Here is a 25,514-nt window from a genome sequence, read left to right on the forward strand (position 1 = left end):
CTCCTCCGCGGGCGGAGACGGTGGGAGGCAGGGGGGAAAGCTTCGGAGCCGCAGAGGAGAGCACAGCAACAGGAGTGTGGAGGGCGAAGCGGAGAGATTCCCACACAGAGGATCGGTGCCGACTGGCATTCACCAGCTCGAGAGGCTTGTCTGCTCACCTGCAGGGGTGGGCGGGGCTGGGAGCTGAGGCTCGGGCTTCGGTCGGAGCGCTGGGAGAGGACTGGGGTTGGCGGCGTGAACACAGACTGCAGGGGGTTAGTGCGCCACGGCTAGCTGGGAGGGAGTCTGGGGAAAAGTCTGGACCTGCCGAAGAGGCAAGAAACTTTTTCTTCCCTATTTGTTTCCTGGTGCGCTAGGAGAGGGAATTAAGAGCGCTGCTTAAAGGAGCTCCAGAGACGGCTGCGAGCCGCAGCTAGAAGCGCGGACCCCAGAGACGGGCATAAGAGGCTAAGGCTGTTGCTGCCGCCACCAAGAAGCCTGTGTGCGAGCACAGGTCACTATCCACACCCTGCTTCAGGGGAGCCTGTGCAGCCCGCCACTGCCAGGGTCCCGGGAACCAGGGAAAACTTCCCCGGGAGAACGCACGGTATGCCTCAGGCTGCTGCAACGTCACGCCGGCCTGTGCCGCCACAGGCTCGCCCCGCACTCCGTACGTCTCCCTGACTCCGGCCTGAGCGAGCCAGAGTCCCCGAAGCAGCTGCTCCTTTAACCCCATACTGTCTGAGCGAAGAACAGACGCCTTCTGGAGACCTACACACAGAGGCAGGGCCAAATCCAAAGCTGAGCCCCGGGAGCTGTGAGAACAAAGAAGAGAAAAGGAAACCTCGCCCAGCAGCCTCAGAAGCATCGGATTAAAGCTCCACAATCAACGTGATGTACCCTGTATCTGTGGAATACCTGAATAGACAACGAATCATCCCAAATTGAGGAGGTGGACTTTGAGAGCAACATTTATGATTTTTTCCCCTTTTCCTCTTTTTGTGACTGTGTATGTGTATGCTTCTGTGTGAGATTTTGTCTGTATAGCTTTGCTTCCACCACTTGTCCTAGGGTTCTACCCATCCATTTTTTTATTTTATTTTATTTTTCTTAAAAATTATTTTTATTTTAATAACTTAATTTTATTTTAGCTTATTTTATTTTACTTTATCTTCTTTCTTTTGTTCTTTCCTTCCTTCCCTCCTTTAGACAACAAATCATCCCAATTTGAGGAGGTGGACTTTAAGAGCAAGATTTATGATTTTTTCCCCTTTTCCTCTTTTTGTGAGTCTGTATGTGCGTGTGTATGTGCATGCCTCTGTGTGAGATTTTGTCTGTATAGCTTTGCTTTCACCATTTGTCCTAGGGTTCTATATGACCATTTTTTTAAAAAAAATTTTTCTTAATTATTTTTTATTTTAATAACTTTATTTAATTTTATCTTACTTTATTTTATTTTACTTTATCTTCTTTCTTTTTTTCTTTTTTCCTTCCTTCCCTCCTTCCCTCCTTCCTTCCTTCCTCCCTCCCTCCCTCCTTTCTTTCTTTCTTTCCTTCCTTCTTTCTTTCTACTTCTACTAATTCTTGCTTTCTAATTTTTCTCCCTTTTATTCTGAGCCGTATGGGTGAAAGGCTCTTGGTGCTGCAGCCAGGAGTCGGTGCTGTGCCTCTGAGGTGGGAGAGCCAACTTCAGGACACTGGTCCACAAGAGACCTCCCAGCTCTACATAATATCAAATGGCGAAAATCTCCCAGAGATCTCCATCTCAACACCAGCACCCAGCTTCACTCAGTGACCAGCAAGCTACAGTGCTGGACACCCTATGCCAAATAACTAGCAAGACAGGAACACAACCCCACCCATTAGCAGAGAGGCTGCCTAAAATCATAATAAGTCCACAGACACCACAAAACACACCAAGAGATGTGGACTTGCCCACGAGAAAGACAAGATCCAGCCTCATCCACCAGAACACAGGCACTAGTCCCCTCCACCAGGAAGCCTACACAACCCACTGAACCAACCTTAGCCACTGGGACAGACACCAAAAACAACGGGAACTACGAACCTGCAGCCTTCAAAAAGGAGACCCCAAACACAGTAAGATAAGTAAAATGAGAAGGCAGAAAAACACACAGCAATTGAAGGAGCAAGATAAAAACCCACCAGACCTAACAAATGAAGAGGAAATAGGCAGTCTACCTGAAAAAGAATTCAGAATAATGATAGTAAAGATGATCCAAAATCTTGGAAATAGAATAGACAAAATGCAAGAAACATTTAACAAGGACCTAGAAGAACTAAAGTTGAAACAAGCAACGATGAACAACACAATAAATGAAATTAAAAATACTCTAGATAGGATCAATAGCAGAATAACTGAGGGAGAAGAACAGATAAGTGACCTGGAAGATAAAATAGTGGAAATAACTACTGCAGAGCAGAATAAAGAAAAAAGAATCAAAAGAACTGAGGACAGTCTCACAGACTTCTGGGACAATATTAAATGCACCAACATTCGAATTATAGGGGTTCCAGAAGAAGAAGAGAAAAAGAAAGGGACTGAAAAAATATTTGAAGAGATTATAGTTGAAAACTTCCCTAATATGGGAAAGGAAATAGTTAATCAAGTCCAGGAAACACAGAGGGTCCCATACAGCATAAATCCAAGGAGAAACATGCCAAGACACATATTAATCAAACTGTCAAAAATTAAATACAAAGAAAACATATTAAAAGCAGCAAGGGAAAAACAACAAATAACACACAAGGGAATCCCCATAAGGTTAACCGCTCATCTTTCAGCAGAAATTCTGCAAGCCAGAGGGACTGGCAGGACATATTTAAAGTGATGAAGGAGAAAAGCCTGCAACCAAGATTACCCAGCAAGGATCTCATATAGATTTGTTGGAGAAATTAAAACCTTTACAGACAAGAAAAAGCTGAGAGTTCAGCACCACCAAACCAGCTTTACAACAAATGCTAAAGGATCTTCTCTAGGCAAGAAAAACAAGAGAAGGAAAAGACCTACAATAACGAACCCAAAACAATTAAGAAAATGGGAAGAGGAACATACATATCGATAATTACCTTAAATGTAAATGGACTAAATGCTCCCACCAAAAGACACAGATTGGCGGAATGCATACAAAAACAAGACCCATATATATGCTGTCTACAAGAGACCCACCTCAGACCTAGAGACACATACAGACTGAAAGTAAGGGAATGGAAAAAGATATTCCATGCAAGTGGAAAGCAAAAGAAAGCTGGAGTAGCAATTCTCATTACCAAACAAAATAGACTTGAAAATAAAGACTATTATAAGAGACAAAGAAAGACATTACATAATGATCAAGGGATCAACCCAAGAAGAAGATACAACAATTGTAAATATTTATGCACCCAACATAGGAGCACCTCAATACATAAGGGAAGTACTAACAGCCATAAAAGGGGAAATCGACAGTAACAAATTCATAGTAGGGGACTTTAACACCCCACTTTCAACAATGGACAGATCATCCAAAATGAAAATAAATAAGGAATATTTATTCCTTATTTATATATATAATATATATATATTATATAAATAAGGAAACACAATTAAGATGGATTTAATTGATATTTATAGGACATTCCATACAAACACAACAGAATACACATTTTTCTCAAGGGGTCATGGAACATTGTCCAGAATAGATCATATCTTGGACACAAATCAAGCATTGGAAAATTAAAGAAAACTGAAATTGTATCAAGAATCTTTTCCGACCACAACACTATGAGACTAGATACCAATTACAGGAAAAGATCTGTAAAAAATACAAACACACGGAGGCAAAACAATACATTACTTAATAACGAAGTGATCACTGAAGAAATCAAAGAATAAATAAAAAAATACCTAGAAACAAATGACAATGGAGACACGACGACCCAAAACCTATGGGATGCAGGAAAAGCAGTTCTAAGTGGGAAGTTCATTGCAATACAAGCCCACTTTAAGAAACAGGAAACATCGCGAATAAAGAACCTAACCTTGCACCAATATCAATTAGAGAAAGAAGAACAAAAAACCCCCCAAGCTTAGCAGAAGGGAAAAAATCATAAAAAAAAGATTAGAAACAACTGAAAAAGAAATTAAGGAAACGATAGCAAAAATCAATAAAACTAAAAGCTGCTTCTTTGAGAAGATAAACAAAAGTGATAAACCATGAGCCAGACTCATCAAGAAAAAAAGGGAGAAGACTCAAATCAATAGAATTGGAAATGAAAAAGGAGAAGTAACAACTGACACTGCAGAAATACAAAAGATCACGAGAGATTACTACAAGCACCTCTATGCCAATAAAATGGACAACCTGGAAGCAATGGACAAATTCTTAGAAATGCACAACCTGCCAAGACTGAATCAGGAAGAAATAGAAAATATGAACAGACCAATCACAAGCACTGAAATGGAAACTCGGATTAAAAATCTTCCAACAAACAAAAGCCCAGGACCAGATGGCTTCACAGGCAAATTCTATCAAACATTTAGAGAAGAGCTAACACCTATCCTTCTCAAACTCTTCCAAAATATAGCAGAGGGAGGAACACTCCCAAACCCATTCTATGAGGCTACTATCACCTTGATACCAAAACCAGACAAGGATGTCACAAAGAAAGAAAACTACAGGCCAATATCACTGATGAACATAGATGCAAAAATCCTCAACAAAATACTAGCAAACAGAATCCAAGAGAACATTAAAAGGATCATACACCATGAGCAAGTGGGGTTTATACCAGGAATGCAAGGATTCTTCAGTATACGCAAATCAATCAACGTGATACACCATATTAACAAATGGAAGGAGAAAAACCACATGATCATCTCAATAGATGCAGAGAAAGCTTTCAACAAAATTCAACACCCACTTATGATAAAAAGCCTGCAGGAAGCAGGCATAGAGGGAACTTTCCTCAACATTATAAAGGCCATATATGACAAACCCACAGCCACCATCATCCTCAATGGTGAAAAACTGAATGCGTTTCCACTAATATCAGGAACAAGACAAGGTTGCCCACTCTCACCACTCTTATTCAACATAGATTTGAAAGTTTTAGCCACAGCAATCAGAGAAGAAAAGGAAATAAAAGGAATCCAAATCGGAAAAGAAGAAGTAAAACTGTCACTGTTTGCAGATGACATAACACTATACAGACAGAATCCTAAAGATGCTACCAGAAAAATCCTGGAGCTAATCAATGAATTTGGGAAAGTAGCAGGATACAAAATTAATGCACAGAAATCTCTGGCATTCCTATACACTAATGATGAAAAATCTGAAAGTGAAATCAAGAAAACACTCCCATTTACCATTGCAACTAAAAGAATAAAATATCTAGGAATAAACCTACCTAAGGAGACAAAAGACCTGTATGCAGAAATTATAAGACACTTATGAAAGAAATTGAAGATGATACAAATACATGGAGAGATATACCATGTTCTTGGATTGGAAGATTCAACATAGTGAAAATGACTCTACCACCCAAAGCGACCTACAGGTTCAGTGCAATCCCTGTCAAACTACTACTGGCATTTTTCACAGAACTAGAACAAAAAATGTCACAATTTGTATGGAAACACAAAAGACCCCGAATAGCCAAAGCAATCTTGAGAACGAAATACGGAGCTGGAGGAATCAGGCTCCCTGACTTCAGACTATACTACAAAGCTACAGTAATCCAGACAGTATGGTACTGGCACAAAAACAGAAAGATAGATCAATGGAACAGGATAGAAAGCCCAGAGATAAACCCACGCACATATGGTCACCTTGTCTTTGATAAAGGAGGCAGGAAAGTACAGTGGAGAAAGGACAGCCTCTTCAATAAGTGGTGCTGGGAAAACTGGACAGGTACACGTAAAAGTATGAGATTAGATTACTCCCTAACAACATACACAAAAATAAGCTCAAAATGCGATTAAAGACCTAAACGTAAGGCCAGAAACTATCAAACTCTTAGAGGAAAACATAGGCAGAACACTGAAATAAATCACAGCAAGATCCTTTTAGACCCACCTCCTAGAGAAATGGAAGTAAAAACAAAAATCAACAAATGGGACCTAATGAAACTTCAAAGCTTTTGCACAGCAAAGAAAACCATCAAGAAGACCAAGAGACAACCCTCAGAATGGGAGAAAATATTTGCAAATGAATCAACTGATAGAGGATTAATCTCCAAAATTTACAAGCAGCTCATGCAGCTCAATAACAAAAAACAAACAACCCAACCCAAAAGTGGGCAAAGGACCTAAATAGACATTTCTCCAAAGAAGATATACAGAGTGCCAACAAACAAATGAAACAATGCTCAACATCGTTAATCATTAGAGAAATGAAAATCAAAACTACAATGAGATATCATGTCACACCAGTCAGAATGGCCATCATCAAAAAATCTAGACACAATAAATGCTGGAGACGGTGTGGAGAAAAGGGCACACTCTTGCACTGCTGGTGGGAATGTGAATTGGTACAGCCACTATGGAGAACAGTATGGAGGTTCCTTAAAAAACTGCAAATAGAACTACCATATGACCCAGCATTCCCACTACTGGGCATATACCCTGAGAAAACCATAATTCAAAAAGAGTCATGTACCAAAATGTGCATTGCAGCTCTATTTACAATAGCCCGGATATGGAAACAACCTAAGTGTCCATCATCGGATGAATGGATAAAGAAGATGTGGCACATATATACAATGGAATATTACTCAGCCATAAAAAGAAACGAAATTGAGCTCTTTGTAATGAGGTGGGTAGACCTAGAGTCTGTCATACAGAGTGAAGTCAGAAAGAGAAAGACAAATACCGTATGCTAACACATATATATGGAATTAAAGAAAAAAAAATGTCATGGAGAAGCTAGGGGTAAGACAGGAATAAAGACACAGACCTACTAGAGAACGGACTTGAGGAGACGGGGACGGGGAAGGGTGAGCTGTGCCAAAGCGAGAGAGAGGCATGGACATATATACACTACCAAACGTAAGGTAGATAGCTAGTGGAAGTAGCCGCATAGCACAGGGAGATCAGCTCGGTGCTTTGTGACCACCTGCAGGGGTGGGATAGGGAGGGTGGGAGGGAGGGAGACCCAAGACGGAGGAGATATGGGAACATATGTATACGTATAAGTGATTCACTTTGTTATAAAGCAGAAACCAACACACCATTGTAAAGCAATTATATCCCAATAAAGATGTTTTTTTTTAAAGAAAAGAACCCGCTGTATAGCATAGGAAACTCTACTCAGTACTCTGTAATGCCCTATATGGGAAAAGAGTTCAAAAAAAGAAAAAAAAAGTGGATATACGTACATGTATAACTGATTCACTTTGCTGAACACCTGAAGTAAATGCGTTGTTTTAAGTCACTAAGTTTGTGATAATTTGTCACAGCAGAAATAGAATATCCCACTCAAAAGAAATGAATTTATTTCAAGATCCACTGAGAATGTCCTTTTCAAGATAATTTCGTCTAAAATAATTCATAAGATTCTTTATGTGTCTTCCTGTGGGAGTACAAGTGTCACATTTTTCATGTAATATGTATATAATAAAACATTACATCAAAGCTTTAAAAAAAAGAAATAAATGAAAAAGAAATGAAGGAAACGATAGCAAAGATCAATAAAACTATAAGCTGGTTCTTTGAGAAGATAAACAAAAGTGATAAACCATGAGCCAGACTCATCAAGAAAAAAAGGGAGAAGACTCAAATCAATAGAATTGGAAATGAAAAAGGAGAAGTAACAACTGACACTGCAGAAATACAAAAGATCATGAGAGATTACTACAAGCACCTCTATGCCAATAAAATGGACAACCTGGAAGCAATGGACAAATTCTTAGAAATGCACAACCTGCCAAGACTGAATCAGGAAGAAATAGAAAATATGAACAGATCAATCACAAGCACTGAAATGGAAACTCGGATTAAAAATCTTCCAACAAACAAAAGCCCAGGACCAGATGGCTTCACAGGCAAATTCTATCAAACATTTGGAGAAGAGTTAACACCTATCCTTCTCAAACTCTTCCAAAATATAGTAGAGGGAGGAACACTCCCAAACTCATTCTATGAGGCCACCATCACCTTGATACCAAAACCAGACAAGGATGTCTCAAAGAAAGAAAACTACAGGCCAATATCACTGATGAACATAGATGCAAAAATCCTCAACAAAATACTAGCAAACAGAATCCAAGAGCACATTAAAAGGATCATACACCATGAGCAAGTGGGGTTTATGCCAGGAGTGCAAGGATTCTTCAGTATACGCAAATCAGTCAACGTGATACACCATATTAACAAATGGAAGGAGAAAAACCACATGATCATCTCAATAGATGCAGGGAAAGCTTTCGACAAAATTCAACACCCACTTCTGATAAAAACCCTGCAGAAAGTAGGCATAGAGGGAACTTTCCTCAACATAATAAAGGCCATGTATGACAAACCCACAGCCAACATCGTCCTCAATGGTGAAAAACTGAAAGCGTTTCCATTAAGATCAGGAACGAGACAAGGTTGCCCACTCTCACCACTCTTATTCAACATAGTTTTGGACGTTTTAGCCACAGCAATCAGAGAAGAAAAGGAAACAAAAGGAATCCAAATCGGAAAAGAAGAAGTAAGGCTGTCACTGTTTGCAGATGACGTGATACTATACATAGAGAATCCTAAACATGCTACCAGAAAACACCTAGAACTAGTCAGTGAATTTGGTAAAGAAGCAGGACACAAAATTAATGCACAGAAATCTCTTGCATTCCTATACACTAATGATGAAAAATCTGAAAGTGAAATCAAGAAAACACTCCCATTTACAACTGCAACTTCAACAATATAATATCTAGGAATAAACCTACCTAAGGAGACAAAAGACCTGTATGCAGAAATTATAAGACACTTATGAAAGAAATTGAAGATGATACAAATACATGGAGAGATATACCATGATTCTGGTATGGAAGAATCAACATTGTGAAAATGACTCTACTACCCAAAGCGATTTACAGGTTCAATGCAATCCCTATCAAACTACCACTGGCATTTTTCACAGACCTAGAACAAAATATGTCACAATTTGTATGGAAACACAAAAGACCCCGAATAGCCAAAGCAATCTTGAGAACGAAATACGGAGCTGGAGGAATCAGGCTCCCTGACTTCAGACTATACTACAAAGCTACAGTAATCAAGACAGTATGGTACTGGCACAAAAACAGAAAGATAGATCAATGGAACAGGATAGAAAGCCCAGAGATAAACCCACGCACATATGGTCACCTTGTCTTTGATAAAGGAGGCAGGAAAGTACAGTGGAGAAAGGACAGCCTCTTCAATAAGTGGTGCTGGGAAAACTGGACAGGTACACGTAAAAGTATGAGATTAGATTACTCCCTAACAACATACACAAAAATAAGCTCAAAATGCGATTAAAGACCTAAACGTAAGGCCAGAAACTATCAAACTCTTAGAGGAAAACATAGGCAGAACACTGAAATAAATCACAGCAAGATCCTTTTAGACCCACCTCCTAGAGAAATGGAAGTAAAAACAAAAATCAACAAATGGGACCTAATGAAACTTCAAAGCTTTTGCACAGCAAAGAAAACCATCAAGAAGACCAAGAGACAACCCTCAGAATGGGAGAAAATATTTGCAAATGAATCAACTGATAGAGGATTAATCTCCAAAATTTACAAGCAGCTCATGCAGCTCAATAACAAAAAACAAACAACCCAACCCAAAAGTGGGCAAAGGACCTAAATAGACATTTCTCCAAAGAAGATATACAGAGTGCCAACAAACAAATGAAACAATGCTCAACATCGTTAATCATTAGAGAAATGAAAATCAAAACTACAATGAGATATCATGTCACACCAGTCAGAATGGCCATCATCAAAAAATCTAGACACAATAAATGCTGGAGACGGTGTGGAGAAAAGGGCACACTCTTGCACTGCTGGTGGGAATGTGAATTGGTACAGCCACTATGGAGAACAGTATGGAGGTTCCTTAAAAAACTGCAAATAGAACTACCATATGACCCAGCATTCCCACTACTGGGCATATACCCTGAGAAAACCATAATTCAAAAAGAGTCATGTACCAAAATGTGCATTGCAGCTCTATTTACAATAGCCCGGATATGGAAACAACCTAAGTGTCCATCATCGGATGAATGGATAAAGAAGATGTGGCACATATATACAATGGAATATTACTCAGCCATAAAAAGAAACGAAATTGAGCTCTTTGTAATGAGGTGGGTAGACCTAGAGTCTGTCATACAGAGTGAAGTCAGAAAGAGAAAGACAAATACCGTATGCTAACACATATATATGGAATTAAAGAAAAAAAAATGTCATGGAGAAGCTAGGGGTAAGACAGGAATAAAGACACAGACCTACTAGAGAACGGACTTGAGGAGACGGGGACGGGGAAGGGTGAGCTGTGCCAAAGCGAGAGAGAGGCATGGACATATATACACTACCAAACGTAAGGTAGATAGCTAGTGGAAGTAGCCGCATAGCACAGGGAGATCAGCTCGGTGCTTTGTGACCACCTGCAGGGGTGGGATAGGGAGGGTGGGAGGGAGGGAGACCCAAGACGGAGGAGATATGGGAACATATGTATACGTATAAGTGATTCACTTTGTTATAAAGCAGAAACCAACACACCATTGTAAAGCAATTATATCCCAATAAAGATGTTTTTTTTTAAAGAAAAGAACCCGCTGTATAGCATAGGAAACTCTACTCAGTACTCTGTAATGCCCTATATGGGAAAAGAGTTCAAAAAAAGAAAAAAAAAGTGGATATACGTACATGTATAACTGATTCACTTTGCTGAACACCTGAAGTAAATGCGTTGTTTTAAGTCACTAAGTTTGTGATAATTTGTCACAGCAGAAATAGAATATCCCACTCAAAAGAAATGAATTTATTTCAAGATCCACTGAGAATGTCCTTTTCAAGATAATTTCGTCTAAAATAATTCATAAGATTCTTTATCTGTCTTCCTGTGGGAGTACAAGTGTCACATTTTTCATGTAATATGTATATAATAAAACTTATTACATCAAAGCTTTAAAAAAAAGAAATAAATGAAAAAGAAATGAAGGAAACGATAGCAAAGATCAATAAAACTATAAGCTGGTTCTTTGAGAAGATAAACAAAAGTGATAAACCATGAGCCAGACTCATCAAGAAAAAAAGGGAGAAGACTCAAATCAATAGAATTGGAAATGAAAAAGGAGAAGTAACAACTGACACTGCAGAAATACAAAAGATCATGAGAGATTACTACAAGCACCTCTATGCCAATAAAATGGACAACCTGGAAGAAATGGACAAATTCTTAGAAATGCACAACCTGCCAAGACTGAATCAGGAAGAAATAGAAAATATGAACAGATCAATCACAAGCACTGAAATGGAAACTCGGATTAAAAATCTTCCAACAAACAAAAGCCCAGGACCAGATGGCTTCACAGGCAAATTCTATCAAACATTTGGAGAAGAGTTAACACCTATCCTTCTCAAACTCTTCCAAAATATAGCAGAGGGAGGAGCACTCCCAAACTCATTCTATGAGGCCACCATCACCTTGATACCAAAACCAGACAAGGATGTCTCAAAGAAAGAAAACTACAGGCCAATATCACTGATGAACATAGATGCAAAAATCCTCAACAAAATACTAGCAAACAGAATCCAAGAGCACATTAAAAGGATCATACACCATGAGCAAGTGGGGTTTATGCCAGGAGTGCAAGGATTCTTCAGTATACGCAAATCAGTCAACGTGATACACCATATTAACAAATGGAAGGAGAAAAACCACATGATCATCTCAATAGATGCAGGGAAAGCTTTCGACAAAATTCAACACCCACTTCTGATAAAAACCCTGCAGAAAGTAGGCATAGAGGGAACTTTCCTCAACATAATAAAGGCCATGTATGACAAACCCACAGCCAACATCGTCCTCAATGGTGAAAAACTGAAAGCGTTTCCATTAAGATCAGGAACGAGACAAGGTTGCCCACTCTCACCACTCTTATTCAACATAGTTTTGGACGTTTTAGCCACAGCAATCAGAGAAGAAAAGGAAACAAAAGGAATCCAAATCGGAAAAGAAGAAGTAAGGCTGTCACTGTTTGCAGATGACGTGATACTATACATAGAGAATCCTAAACATGCTACCAGAAAACACCTAGAACTAGTCAGTGAATTTGGTAAAGAAGCAGGACACAAAATTAATGCACAGAAATCTCTTGCATTCCTATACACTAATGATGAAAAATCTGAAAGTGAAATCAAGAAAACACTCCCATTTACAACTGCAACTTCAACAATATAATATCTAGGAATAAACCTACCTAAGGAGACAAAAGACCTGTATGCAGAAATTATAAGACACTTATGAAAGAAATTGAAGATGATACAAATACATGGAGAGATATACCATGATTCTGGTATGGAAGAATCAACATTGTGAAAATGACTCTACTACCCAAAGCGATTTACAGGTTCAATGCAATCCCTATCAAACTACCACTGGCATTTTTCACAGACCTAGAACAAAATATGTCACAATTTGTATGGAAACACAAAAGACCCCGAATAGCCAAAGCAATCTTGAGAACGAAATACGGAGCTGGAGGAATCAGGCTCCCTGACTTCAGACTATACTACAAAGCTACAGTAATCAAGACAGTATGGTACTGGCACAAAAACAGAAAGATAGATCAATGGAACAGGATAGAAAGCCCAGAGATAAACCCACGCACATATGGTCACCTTGTCTTTGATAAAGGAGGCAGGAAAGTACAGTGGAGAAAGGACAGCCTCTTCAATAAGTGGTGCTGGGAAAACTGGACAGGTACACGTAAAAGTATGAGATTAGATTACTCCCTAACAACATACACAAAAATAAGCTCAAAATGTGATTAAAGACCTAAACGTAAGGCCAGAAACTATCAAACTCTTAGAGGAAAACATAGGCAGAACACTGAAATAAATCACAGCAAGATCCTTTTAGACCCACCTCCTAGAGAAATGGAAGTAAAAACAAAAATCAACAAATGGGACCTAATGAAACTTCAAAGCTTTTGCACAGCAAAGAAAACCATCAAGAAGACCAAGAGACAACCCTCAGAATGGGAGAAAATATTTGCAAATGAATCAACTGATAGAGGATTAATCTCCAAAATTTACAAGCAGCTCAATAACAAAAAACAAACAACCAAACTCAAAAGTGGGCAAAAGACCTAAATAGACATTTCTCCAAAGAAGATATACAGAGTGCCAACAAACAAATGAAACAATGCTCAACATCGTTAATCATTAGAGAAATGAAAATCAAAACTACAATGAGATATCATGTCACACCAGTCAGAATGGCCATCATCAAAAAATCTAGACACAATAAATGCTGGAGACGGTGTGGAGAAAAGGGCACACTCTTGCACTGCTGGTGGGAATGTGAATTGGTACAGCCACTATGGAGAACAGTATGGAGGTTCCTTAAAAAACTGCAAATAGAACTACCATATGACCCAGCATTCCCACTACTGGGCATATACCCTGAGAAAACCATAATTCAAAAAGAGTCATGTACCAAAATGTGCATTGCAGCTCTATTTACAATAGCCCGGATATGGAAACAACCTAAGTGTCCATCATTGGATGAATGGATAAAGAAGATGTGGCACATATATGCAATGGAATATTATTCAGCCGTAAAAAGAAACGAAATTGAGCTATTTGTAATGAGGTGGGTAGACCTCGAGTCTGTCATACAGAGTGAAGTAAGTCAGAAAGAGAAAGACAAATACCGTATGCTAACATATATATATGGAATTAAAGAAAAAAAATGTCATGAAGAAGCTAGGGGTAAGACAGGAATAAAGACACAGACCTACCAGAGAACGGACTTGAGGAGACGGGGACGGGGAAGGGTGAGCTGTGCCAAAGCGAGAGAGAGGCATGGACATATATACACTACCAAACGTAAGGTAGATAGCTAGTGGGAAGTAGCTGCATAGCACAGGGAGATCAGCTCGGTGCTTTGTGACCACCTGCAAGGGTGGGATAGGGAGGGTGGGAGGGAGGGAGACCCAAGAGGGAAGAGATATGGGAACATATGTATACGTATAAGTGATTCACTGTTATAAAGCAGAAACCAACACACCATTGTAAAGCAATTATCTCCCAATAAAGAGGTTTTTTTAAAAAAAAGAACCCGCTGTATAGCATAGGAAACTCTACTCAGTACTCTGTAATGCCCTATATGGGAAAAGACTTCAAAAAAAAGAAAAAAAAAAAAGTGGATATACGTACATGTATAACTGATTCACTTTGCTGAACACCTGAAGTAAATGCGTTGTTTTAAGTCACTAAGTTTGTGATAATTTGTCACAGCAGAAATAGAATATCCCACTCAAAAGAAATGAATTTATTTCAAGATCCACTGAGAATGTCCTTTTCAAGATAATTTCGTCTAAAATAATTCATAAGATTCTTTATCTGTCTTCCTGTGGGGGTACAAGTGTCACATTTTTCATGTAATATGTATATAATAAAACTTATTACATCAAAGCTTTAAAAAAAGAAATAAATGAAAAAGAAATGAAGGAAACGATAGCAAAGATCAATAAAACTATAAGCTGGTTCTTTGAGAAGATAAACAAAAGTGATAAACCATGAGCCAGACTCATCAAGAAAAAAAGGGAGAAGACTCAAATCAATAGAATTGGAAATGAAAAAGGAGAAGTAACAACTGACACTGCAGAAATACAAAAGATCACGAGAGATTACTACAAGCAACTCTATGCCAATAAAATGGACAACCTGGAAGCAATGGACAAATTCTTAGAAATGCACAACCTGCCAAGACTGAATCAGGAAGAAATAGAAAATATGAACAGACCAATCACAAGCACTGAAATGGAAACTCGGATTAAAAATCTTCCAACAAACAAAAGCCCAGGACCAGATGGCTTCACAGGCAAATTCTATCAAACATTTGGAGAAGAGCTAACACCTATCCTTCTCAAACTCTTCCAAAATATAGCAGAGGGAGGAGCACTCCCAAACTCATTCTATGAGGCCACCATCACCTTGATACCAAAACCAGACAAGGATGTCACAAAGAAAGAAAACTACAGGCCAATATCACTGATGAACATAGATGCAAAAATCCTCAACAAAATACTAGCAAACAGAATCCAAGAGCACATTAAAAGGATCATACACCATGAGCAAGTGGGGTTTATGCCAGGAGTGCAAGGATTCTTCAATATACGCAAATCAATCAACGTGATACACCATATTAACAAATGGAAGGAGAAAAACCACATGATCATCTCAACAGATGCAGAGAAAGCTTTCGACAAAATTCGACACCCACTTCTGATAAAAACCCTGCAGAAAGCAGGCATAGAGGGAACTTTCCTCAACATAATAAAGGCCATACATGACAAACCCACAGCCAACATCGTCCTCAATGGTGAAAAACTGAAAGCGTTTCCATTAAGATCAGGAACGAGACAAGGTTGCCCACTCTCACCACTCTTAGTCAACATAGTTTTGGAAGTTTTAGCCACAGCAATCAGAAGAAAAGGAAATAAAAGGAATCCAAATCGGAAAAGAAGAAGTAAAGCTGTCACTGTTTGCAGATGACATGATACTATACATAGAGAATCCTAAAGATGCTACCAGAAAACGCCTAGAACTAGTCAATGAATTTGGTAAAGAAGCAGGACACAAAATTAATGCACAGAAATCTCTTGCATTCCTATACACTAATGATGAAAAATCTGAAAGTGAAATCAAGAAAACACTCCCATTTACAACTGCAACTTCAACAATATAATACCTAGGAATAAACCTACCTAGGGAGACAAAAGACCTGTATGCAGAAATTATAAGACACTTGTGAAAGAAATTGAAGATGATACAAATACGTGGAGAGATATACCATGTTCCTGGTACGGAAGAATCAACATTGTGAAAATGACTCTACTACCCAAAGCGATTTACAGGTTGAATGCAATCCCTATCAAACTACCACTGGCATTTTTCACAGACGTAGAACAAAATATGTCACAATTTGTATGGAAACACAAAAGACCCCGAATAGCCAAAGCAATCTTGAGAACGAAATACGGAGCTGGAGGAATCAGGCTCCCTGACTTCAGACTATACTACAAAGCTACAGTAATCAAGACAGTATGGTACTGGCACAAAAACAGAAAGATAGATCAATGGAACAGGATAGAAAGCCCAGAGATAAACCCACGCACATATGGTCACCTTGTCTTTGATAAAGGAGGCAGGAAAGTACAGTGGAGAAAGGACAGCCTCTTCAATAAGTGGTGCTGGGAAAACTGGACAGGTACACGTAAAAGTATGAGATTAGATTACTCCCTAACAACATACACAAAAATAAGCTCAAAATGCGATTAAAGACCTAAACGTAAGGCCAGAAACTATCAAACTCTTAGAGGAAAACATAGGCAGAACACTGAAATAAATCACAGCAAGATCCTTTTAGACCCACCTCCTAGAGAAATGGAAGTAAAAACAAAAATCAACAAATGGGACCTAATGAAACTTCAAAGCTTTTGCACAGCAAAGGAAGCCATCAACAAGACCAAGAGACAACCCTCAGAATGGGAGAAAATATTTGCAAATGAATCAACTGATAGAGGATTAATCTCCAAAATTTACAAGCAGCTCATGCAGCTCAATAACAAAAAACAAACAACCCAACCCAAAAGTGGGCAAAAGACCTAAATAGACATTTCTCCAAAGAAGATATACAGAGTGCCAACAAACAAATGAAACAATGCTCAACATCGTTACTCATTAGAGAAATGAAAATCAAAACTACAATGAGATATCATGTCACACCAGTCAGAATGGCCATCATCAAAAAATCTAGACACAATAAATGCTGGAGATGGTGTGGAGAAAAGGGCACACTCTTGCACTGCTGGTGGGAATGTGAATTGGTACAGCCACTATGGAGAACAGTATGGAGGTTCCTTAAAAAACTGCAAATAGAACTACCATATGACCCAGCAATCCCACTACTGGGCATATACTCTGAGAAAACCATAATTCAAAAAGAGTCATGTACCAAAATGTTCATTGCAGCTCTATTTACAATAGCCCGGATATGGAAACAACCTAAGTGTCCATCATTGGATGAATGGATAAAGAAGATGTGGCACATATATACAATGGAATATTACTCAGCCGTAAAAAGAAACGAAATTGAGCTGTTTGTAATGAGGTGGGTAGACCTCGAGTCTGTCATACAGAGTGAAGTAAGTCAGAAAGAGAAAGACAAATACTGTATGCTACCATATATATATGGAATTAAAGAAAAAAAATGTCATGAAGAAGCTAGGGGTAAGACAGGAATAAAGACACAGACCTACCAGAGAACGGACTTGAGGAGACGGGGACGGGGAAGGGTGAGCTGTGCCAAAGCGAGAGAGAGGCATGGACATATATACACTACCAAACGTAAGGTAGATAGCTAGTGGGAAGTAGCTGCATAGCACAGGGAGATCAGCTCGGTGCTTTGTGACCACCTGCAAGGGTGGGATAGGGAGGGTGGGAGGGAGGGAGACCCAAGAGGGAAGAGATATGGGAACATATGTATACGTATAAGTGATTCACTGTTATAAAGCAGAAACCAACACACCATTGTAAAGCAATTATCTCCCAATAAAGAGGTTTTTTTAAAAAAAAGAACCCGCTGTATAGCATAGGAAACTCTACTCAGTACTCTGTAATGCCCTATATGGGAAAAGACTTCAAAAAAAAGAAAAAAAAAAAAGTGGATATACGTACATGTATAACTGATTCACTTTGCTGAACACCTGAAGTAAATGCGTTGTTTTAAGTCACTAAGTTTGTGATAATTTGTCACAGCAGAAATAGAATATCCCACTCAAAAGAAATGAATTTATTTCAAGATCCACTGAGAATGTCCTTTTCAAGATAATTTCGTCTAAAATAATTCATAAGATTCTTTATCTGTCTTCCTGTGGGGGTACAAGTGTCACATTTTTCATGTAATATGTATATAATAAAACTTATTACATCAAAGCTTTAAAAAAAGAAATAAATGAAAAAGAAATGAAGGAAACGATAGCAAAGATCAATAAAACTATAAGCTGGTTCTTTGAGAAGATAAACAAAAGTGATAAACCATGAGCCAGACTCATCAAGAAAAAAAGGGAGAAGACTCAAATCAATAGAATTGGAAATGAAAAAGGAGAAGTAACAACTGACACTGCAGAAATACAAAAGATCACGAGAGATTACTACAAGCAACTCTATGCCAATAAAATGGACAACCTGGAAGCAATGGACAAATTCTTAGAAATGCACAACCTGCCAAGACTGAATCAGGAAGAAATAGAAAATATGAACAGACCAATCACAAGCACTGAAATGGAAACTCGGATTAAAAATCTTCCAACAAACAAAAGCCCAGGACCAGATGGCTTCACAGGCAAATTCTATCAAACATTTGGAGAAGAGCTAACACCTATCCTTCTCAAACTCTTCCAAAATATAGCAGAGGGAGGAGCACTCCCAAACTCATTCTATGAGGCCACCATCACCTTGATACCAAAACCAGACAAGGATGTCACAAAGAAAGAAAACTACAGGCCAATATCACTGATGAACATAGATGCAAAAATCCTCAACAAAATACTAGCAAACAGAATCCAAGAGCACATTAAAAGGATCATACACCATGAGCAAGTGGGGTTTATGCCAGGAGTGCAAGGATTCTTCAATATACGCAAATCAATCAACGTGATACACCATATTAACAAATGGAAGGAGAAAAACCACATGATCATCTCAATAGATGCAGGGAAAGCTTTCGACAAAATTCAACACCCACTTCTGATAAAAACCCTGAAGAAAGTAGGCATAGAGGGAACTTTCCTCAACATAATAAAGGCCATATATGACAAACCCACAGCCAACATCGTCCTCAATGGTGAAAAACTGAAAGCGTTTCCACTAAGATCAGGAACGAGACAAGGTTGCCCACTCTCACCACTCTTATTCAACATAGTTTTGGACGTTTTAGCCACAGCAATCAGAGAAGAAAAGGACATAAAAGGAATCCAAATCGGAAAAGAAGAAGTAAAGCTGTCACTGTTTGCAGATGACGTGATACTATACATAGAGAATCCTAAACATGCTACCAGAAAATGCCTAGAACTAGTCAGTGAATTTGGTAAAGAAGCAGGACACAAAATTAATGCACAGAAATCTCTTGCATTCCTATACACTAATGATGAAAAATCTGAAAGTGAAATCAAGAAAACACTCCCATTTACAACTGCAACTTCAACAATATAATATCTAGGAATAAACCTACCTAGGGAGACAAAAGACCTGTATGCAGAAATTATAAGACACTTATGAAAAAAATTGAAGATGATACAAATACATGGAGAGATATACCATGTTCCTGGTACGGAAGAATCAACATTGTGAAAATGACTCTACTACCCAAAGCGATTTACAGGTTCAATGCAATCCCTATCAAACTACCACTGGCATTTTTCACAGACCTAGAACAAAATATGTCACAATTTGTATGGAAACACAAAAGACCCCGAATAGCCAAAGCAATCTTGAGAATGAAATACAGAGCTGGAGGAATCAGGCTCCCTGACTTCAGACTATACTACAAAGCTACAGTAATCAAGACAGTATGGTACTGGCACAAAAACAGAAAGATAGATCAATGGAACAGGATAGAAAGACCAGAGATAAACCCACGCACATATGGTCACCTTGTCTTTGATAAAGGAGGCAGGAAAGTACAGTGGAGAAAGGACAGCCTCTTCAATAAGTGGTGCTGGGAAAACTGGACAGGTACACGTAAAAGTATGAGATTAGATTACTCCCTGACAACATACACAAAAATAAGCTCCAAATGGATTAAAGACCTAAACGTAAGGCCAGAAACAATCAAAATCTTAGAGGAAAACATAGGCAGAACACTCTATGAAATAAATCACAGCAAGATCCTTTTTGACCCACCTCCTAGAGAAATGGAAATAAAAAGAAAAATCAACAAATGGGACCTAATGAAACTTCTAAGTTTTGCACAGCAAAGGAAACCATAAGCAAGACCAAGAGACCACCCTCAGAATGGGAGAAAATATTTGCAAATGAAGCAACTGACTGAGGATTAATCTCCAAAATTTACAAGCAGCTCATGCAGCTCAATAATGAAAAAACAAACAACCAAACCCAAAAGTGGGCAAAAGACCTCAAGACATTTCTCCAAAGAAGATATACAGAGTGCCAACAAACACATGAAAGAATGCTCAAAATCATTAGAGAAATGCAAATCAAAACTACAATGAGATATCATGTCACACCAGTCAGAATGGCCATCATCAAAATATCTAGAAACAATAAATGCTAGAGACGGTGTGGAGAAAAGGGAACACTCTTGCACTGCTGGTGGGAATGTGAATTGGTACAGACACTATGGAGAACAGTATGGAGGTTCCTTAAAAAACTACAAATAGAACTACCATATGACCCAGCAATCCCACTACTGGGCATGTACCCTGAGAAAACCATAATTCAAAAAGAGTCATGTACCAAAATGTTCATTGCAGCTCTATTTACAATAGCCCGGATATGGAAACAACCTAAGTGCCCATCATTGGATGAATGGTAAAAGAAGATATGGCACATATATACAATGGAATATTACTCAGCCATAAAAAGAAATGAAATTGAGCTATTTGTAATGAGGTGGATAGACCTAGAGTCTGTCATACAGAGTGAAGTAAGTCAGAAAGAGAAAGACAAATACCGTATGCTAACACATATATATAGAATTAAAGAAAAAAAAATGTCATGAAGAAGCTAGGGGTAAGACAGGAATAAAGACACAGACCTACTAGAGAATGGACTTGAGGATATGGGGAGTCGTAAAGGTAAGCTGAGACAAAGCGAGAGAGAGGCATGGACATATATACACTACCAAACATAAGGTAGATAGCTAGTGGGAAGTAGCCGCATAGCACAGGGAGATCAGCTCGGTGTTTTGTGACCACCTGCAGGGGTGGGATATGGAGGGTAGGAGGGAGGGAGACGCAAGAGCGAAGAGAATTGGGAACATATGTATATGTATAAGTGATTCACTTTGTTATAAAGCAGAAACTAACACACCATTGTAAAGCAATTATACTCCAATAAAGATGTAAAAACAAATTGAAAATAAAACTACCATATGATAAAAAAAAAGAATGAATTTAGAATGTTGTCTAACACCTTACACAAAACTAAAGTCAGAATGGATTATAGACCTAAATGTAAGAGCAGATACTATAAAATTTCTAGACGAAAACATAGGCAGAACACTCTGACGTAAATCACAGCAATATATTTTGAATCCGTCTCCTAGGGTAATGGAAACAAATGCAAAAAAACTAATGGGACCTAATTACACTTAAGAACTTTTGCATAGCAAAGGAAACCATAAAAAAAGTTAGAAGACAACGTAAGGAATGGGAGAAAATATTTTCAAATGATGCCACCAACACGGGATTAATTTCCAAAATATACAAAAGAGCTCATACAGCTCAATATCAAAGAACAAAACGACCTAGTAAAAAAATGGGCACAAGACCTAAATAGACATTTTCCAAAGAAGACTCCCAGATGGCCAATAGGCAACTGAAAATATCCTCAATATTGCTAATTATTAAGAGAAACGTAAATGAAAACCACAATGAGGTATCACCTCACACTGATCAGAACGGCCATCATTAAACAGTCTATAAATAATCAATGCTGGAGTGGGTGTGGAGAAATAGGAAACCTCCTACACTGTCGGTGGGACTGTAAATATATATATATATTATATATATAATATATATAATGAAATATTACTCAGTCATAAAAGAGAATGAAATAATGCCATTTGCAGCAACAAGGATGGACCTAGAGATTATCATATTAAGTGAAGGAAGTCAAATAGAGAAAGGCAAATGTCATATGATATCACTTAAATGTGAAATGTAAAAAATGATACAAATAAACCTATAGAAAACATAAGTAGACTCACAGACGTAGAGAGAGGGATAAACTGTGAATCTGGGATTAAGGGATACACACTACTATACATAAAATAGATCAACAAGGACCTACTTATAACACAGGGAACTATATTCAATATCTTGTAATAACCTATAATGGAAAAGAGTCTGAAAAAGAATATATGTATAACTGAATCACTGGGCTATACACCTGAAACTAACATAACATTGTAAATCAACTATACTTCAATAAAAGAATAAAAAAAGGATATATGAGTCCTTTCAAAGAGGTATTTTATTCAACGAGGTAAAATAAGTATTTTTTGATCATCATGTATTAGGGATGGACTGCCACAACCCTTAACTTTAAGGCATAAGGAAGTTTACACAGTCTAAGAACCATGCAGCATTTAGGAGAAATGAACAGTATTTTTATCACTGGTGAAGAAAAGTCTGCTCTCCCCAGGAGCAGGCAATCAGTATTCTTATTTATTGGGGTTTATGGAACTTTAAAAGAACAAGTACAAAAATGACTCAAAATACCCACATGAAAAAGAATATTGATTTGAGGGGGCATGAAATGCTAATGTGTATCACATCAAAGAGATTCTGCTTAAAAATAACTAGTAGCACAGCAGAGAACGGAAATTGTGGCTCTTCTTTTCTCCCCCAAGAGTCTCTGATCTCCCCCTACAGCCCCATAGCACCCTTCACATGTATTGCATGAGCCCCACTAGGGTTTTGCTAGCTCTGATCTGCATGTTTCTGTGAATCCCAGATTGACCAAGTTTATCAAGTCACTCAGAAATACCTTAAATATTTACCACAGGGACATATTGCCTATCCCAGGCTAGACCTGGCCATTGTTTGCCTAATGATAGTTATAGCAAATAGATAAACCTGGGCATTTTAGTGTTTACTCTTTTTTTTTTTCCTATAGTATAGATCAGTTTAGAGCTATCTCTAACAGCTATTTGATTGTAAAAATAGGTAAGCCTCTTTGTATGTTATCAGGAATGAGAGTCTGAACCTGGTACTAACGAGCTCAGTTTTAGTCAATTCTAGGGTGACTCTGTAAAGTAATTCAGAAACTATTATTTACAGTAAGGAAATGATCAATTCATCTGTCTTTGAAAAGTGGCTGTGGGTATTTCCATTCTGCGATATTCATGAAAGAGGAGTCATAACTAAAAGACAATTAAATGAAATTTAAGGAAATGATTTGCCCTCAAGACTTCTACTGAGGAACATTAATTGCTAATATATTTCATACTTCCTACAAGAGGAATTACAGATGCACAAACTTCCACTGGTAATTAGATGGACTAATTCCCCCCACACCTGTAATCTACTGACTTTCATCACAAGTTTTATAGGTCTAGGGCTCTTTCTGTGGAATCGAATAACTTAACTGATTTATTACCCTTAGCTCAAAAAGGACCCATTAGAGGGTCCTTTATTGCCTGACCCATTTCAAAACTTTTCCTGAGTAGCACAGCATCCAGTTCTTTAAAATCTTCATAATCCAAGAATACACTCTCCTAACATAAGGAACCCTTTGGAAGGGCCAAGCAGACCCTATCCAGGTGCTGCTGGGCTGTGTCAAGTCTTGTTTCATTTTCTTTCATGGTGTGGCCTGAGAAGAAAAGGTCACATCTACCTGACCTCCTACCTTAGTCTGGGCCTGCTCCAGTCTCCCATGGGCACAGCTTGGACAAGTCCACGTGGGCATCCACACACTTGCTTGTGCACGTACATGTACCTTCCAGGAAACAAACCTCATAACTTTCAGATGAAGGTTAAGTATACATTTAGAAAAAGTTCTAACAACCTTCATCCCTCCACTTATTCCTCTATTCTAACATTTGACCATAGTAGCATAATGACAACAATTTACTTAGACATCTGTGTCTCCTCTTCCTCACTAGAACTGTGAGGTTTCTGCGATTGAAGTCTTAGAGTAATGCCAAAGGATATGCCTAGTTCAGTTACAAATCTTAACTAATGTTTTCCTAATTAAGATCTCTGCCTGAAACATCTTCATTTGGGTTACTTTGCAATTCTGAAGCTCCCCCAAGAACAAATGCGAAGGCTAACGGCAGGGCTGTTTTTTTTTGTTTTGTTTTGTTTTTGCTGTGCGCGGGCCTCTCACGCCTGTGGAGCACAGGCTCCGGACGCGCAGGATCAGCGGCCATGGCTCACGGGCCTAGCCGCTCCGCGGCATGTGGGATATTCCCGGACCGGGGCACAAACCCGCGTCCCCTGCATAGGCAGGCGGACTCTCAACCACTGCGCCACCAGGGAAGCCCAGGCAGGGCTGTTTTAACACAGCCCCTAATCTTAGGAACCTCATAGTCTAGTGAGCAGGGGTAGACAGAGAAATGCAAACAAACAGCCATTAATATAATATCATGTTTAAGTGCTCTAGTAGTGGCATGATGAAAAGCTGTAGGCACACGGAGGGTATACCACTGCCTGGGCAGAGCAGATTTCAGAGAGAAATGTCTTTGCCTTTTGAGCTGTGTCTGCAAGAATGAGTAGGAGTTTACCAGGCAATGGAAGCAGTGGTGGTAGACACTGTTGGGGAAGGGTAGGAATTAAGACTGGCCGTCAGGTGGGCATTTCATCCACAAAAAGCCCTAAAAAGCCTAGAGGCATAAAATGCAACGAGCTTCATAACCACAGCTGGTCACTAATCAGATGGATTTCAATTTCTCTCCCAGGGCAAAGATCATCAGATTCTTACCTGTACTCTTGGCTTTCTTTCGTGATATGAAGATGCCTTTACTGAACCATCATTATGAGCTTTTCTGCTCATGGAGATTAATTAGTAGGTGTGGGACCTCCAAATACCGTCTCTCCTCTGTTGTTACCAAACCAAACTTGGGTCCGCTTGCCTGCCACAGTAAAGCCAATCTCCAGACCACAGGTTGCGGTGAAGGAAAATGCAGTGTTGATTGCAGGGTTCCACGCAAGGAGTTCAGGGCAGCTAGTGCTCAAAAAGCCCAAACTCCCGGATGGCTTTCAGTAAGGCATTTTTAAAGGCAAATTGAGGGAGGGGCGTCACGGACATGTGATCACCTCATGCATAGTTCTCTGATTGGTTGATGGTGAGGTAACAGGGCAGAGTCAAAGGGGTTAACATCATCAATCCTTAGGTGCCAGTAGGTCTGGCGCCTACGTGCTTATGATCATTGAGTAGTTAATTTCTTCCATCTGGTGGTGGATTTGGCCTCTGTAAAACAACTCAGGAAATGTGCGTCAGATACTGTTACCTAGGTACTTCAGAGATGAGCTAAAGCAGAGGATATGGGGGAGGGGGTCTGTCCTGGGAAGGCCCCATAGGGT

The 25,514-nt window shown here is 39.0% G+C and overlaps 1 long non-coding RNA gene across 1 annotated transcript in view; it reads right to left on the minus strand.

Moving 5' to 3' along the window:
• Positions 1–25,184, minus strand: part of LOC137219703 (uncharacterized) — an 87,263-nt gene extending 62,079 nt beyond the window's left edge. Inside the window, exons 1-2 of the long non-coding RNA XR_010941213.1 lie at positions 24,913–25,184; positions 23,839–23,928 (exon numbers count right to left, since the gene is read on the minus strand). This is a non-coding gene — a long non-coding RNA (uncharacterized lncRNA). The remainder of the gene's footprint in view (positions 1–23,838; positions 23,929–24,912) is intronic.
• Positions 25,185–25,514: the final 330 nt, after the last annotated feature.

The sequence above is a fragment of the Pseudorca crassidens genome, chromosome 2 (genome assembly GCF_039906515.1).
Source record: "Pseudorca crassidens isolate mPseCra1 chromosome 2, mPseCra1.hap1, whole genome shotgun sequence".
Taxonomy (NCBI): domain Eukaryota; kingdom Metazoa; phylum Chordata; class Mammalia; order Artiodactyla; family Delphinidae; genus Pseudorca; species Pseudorca crassidens.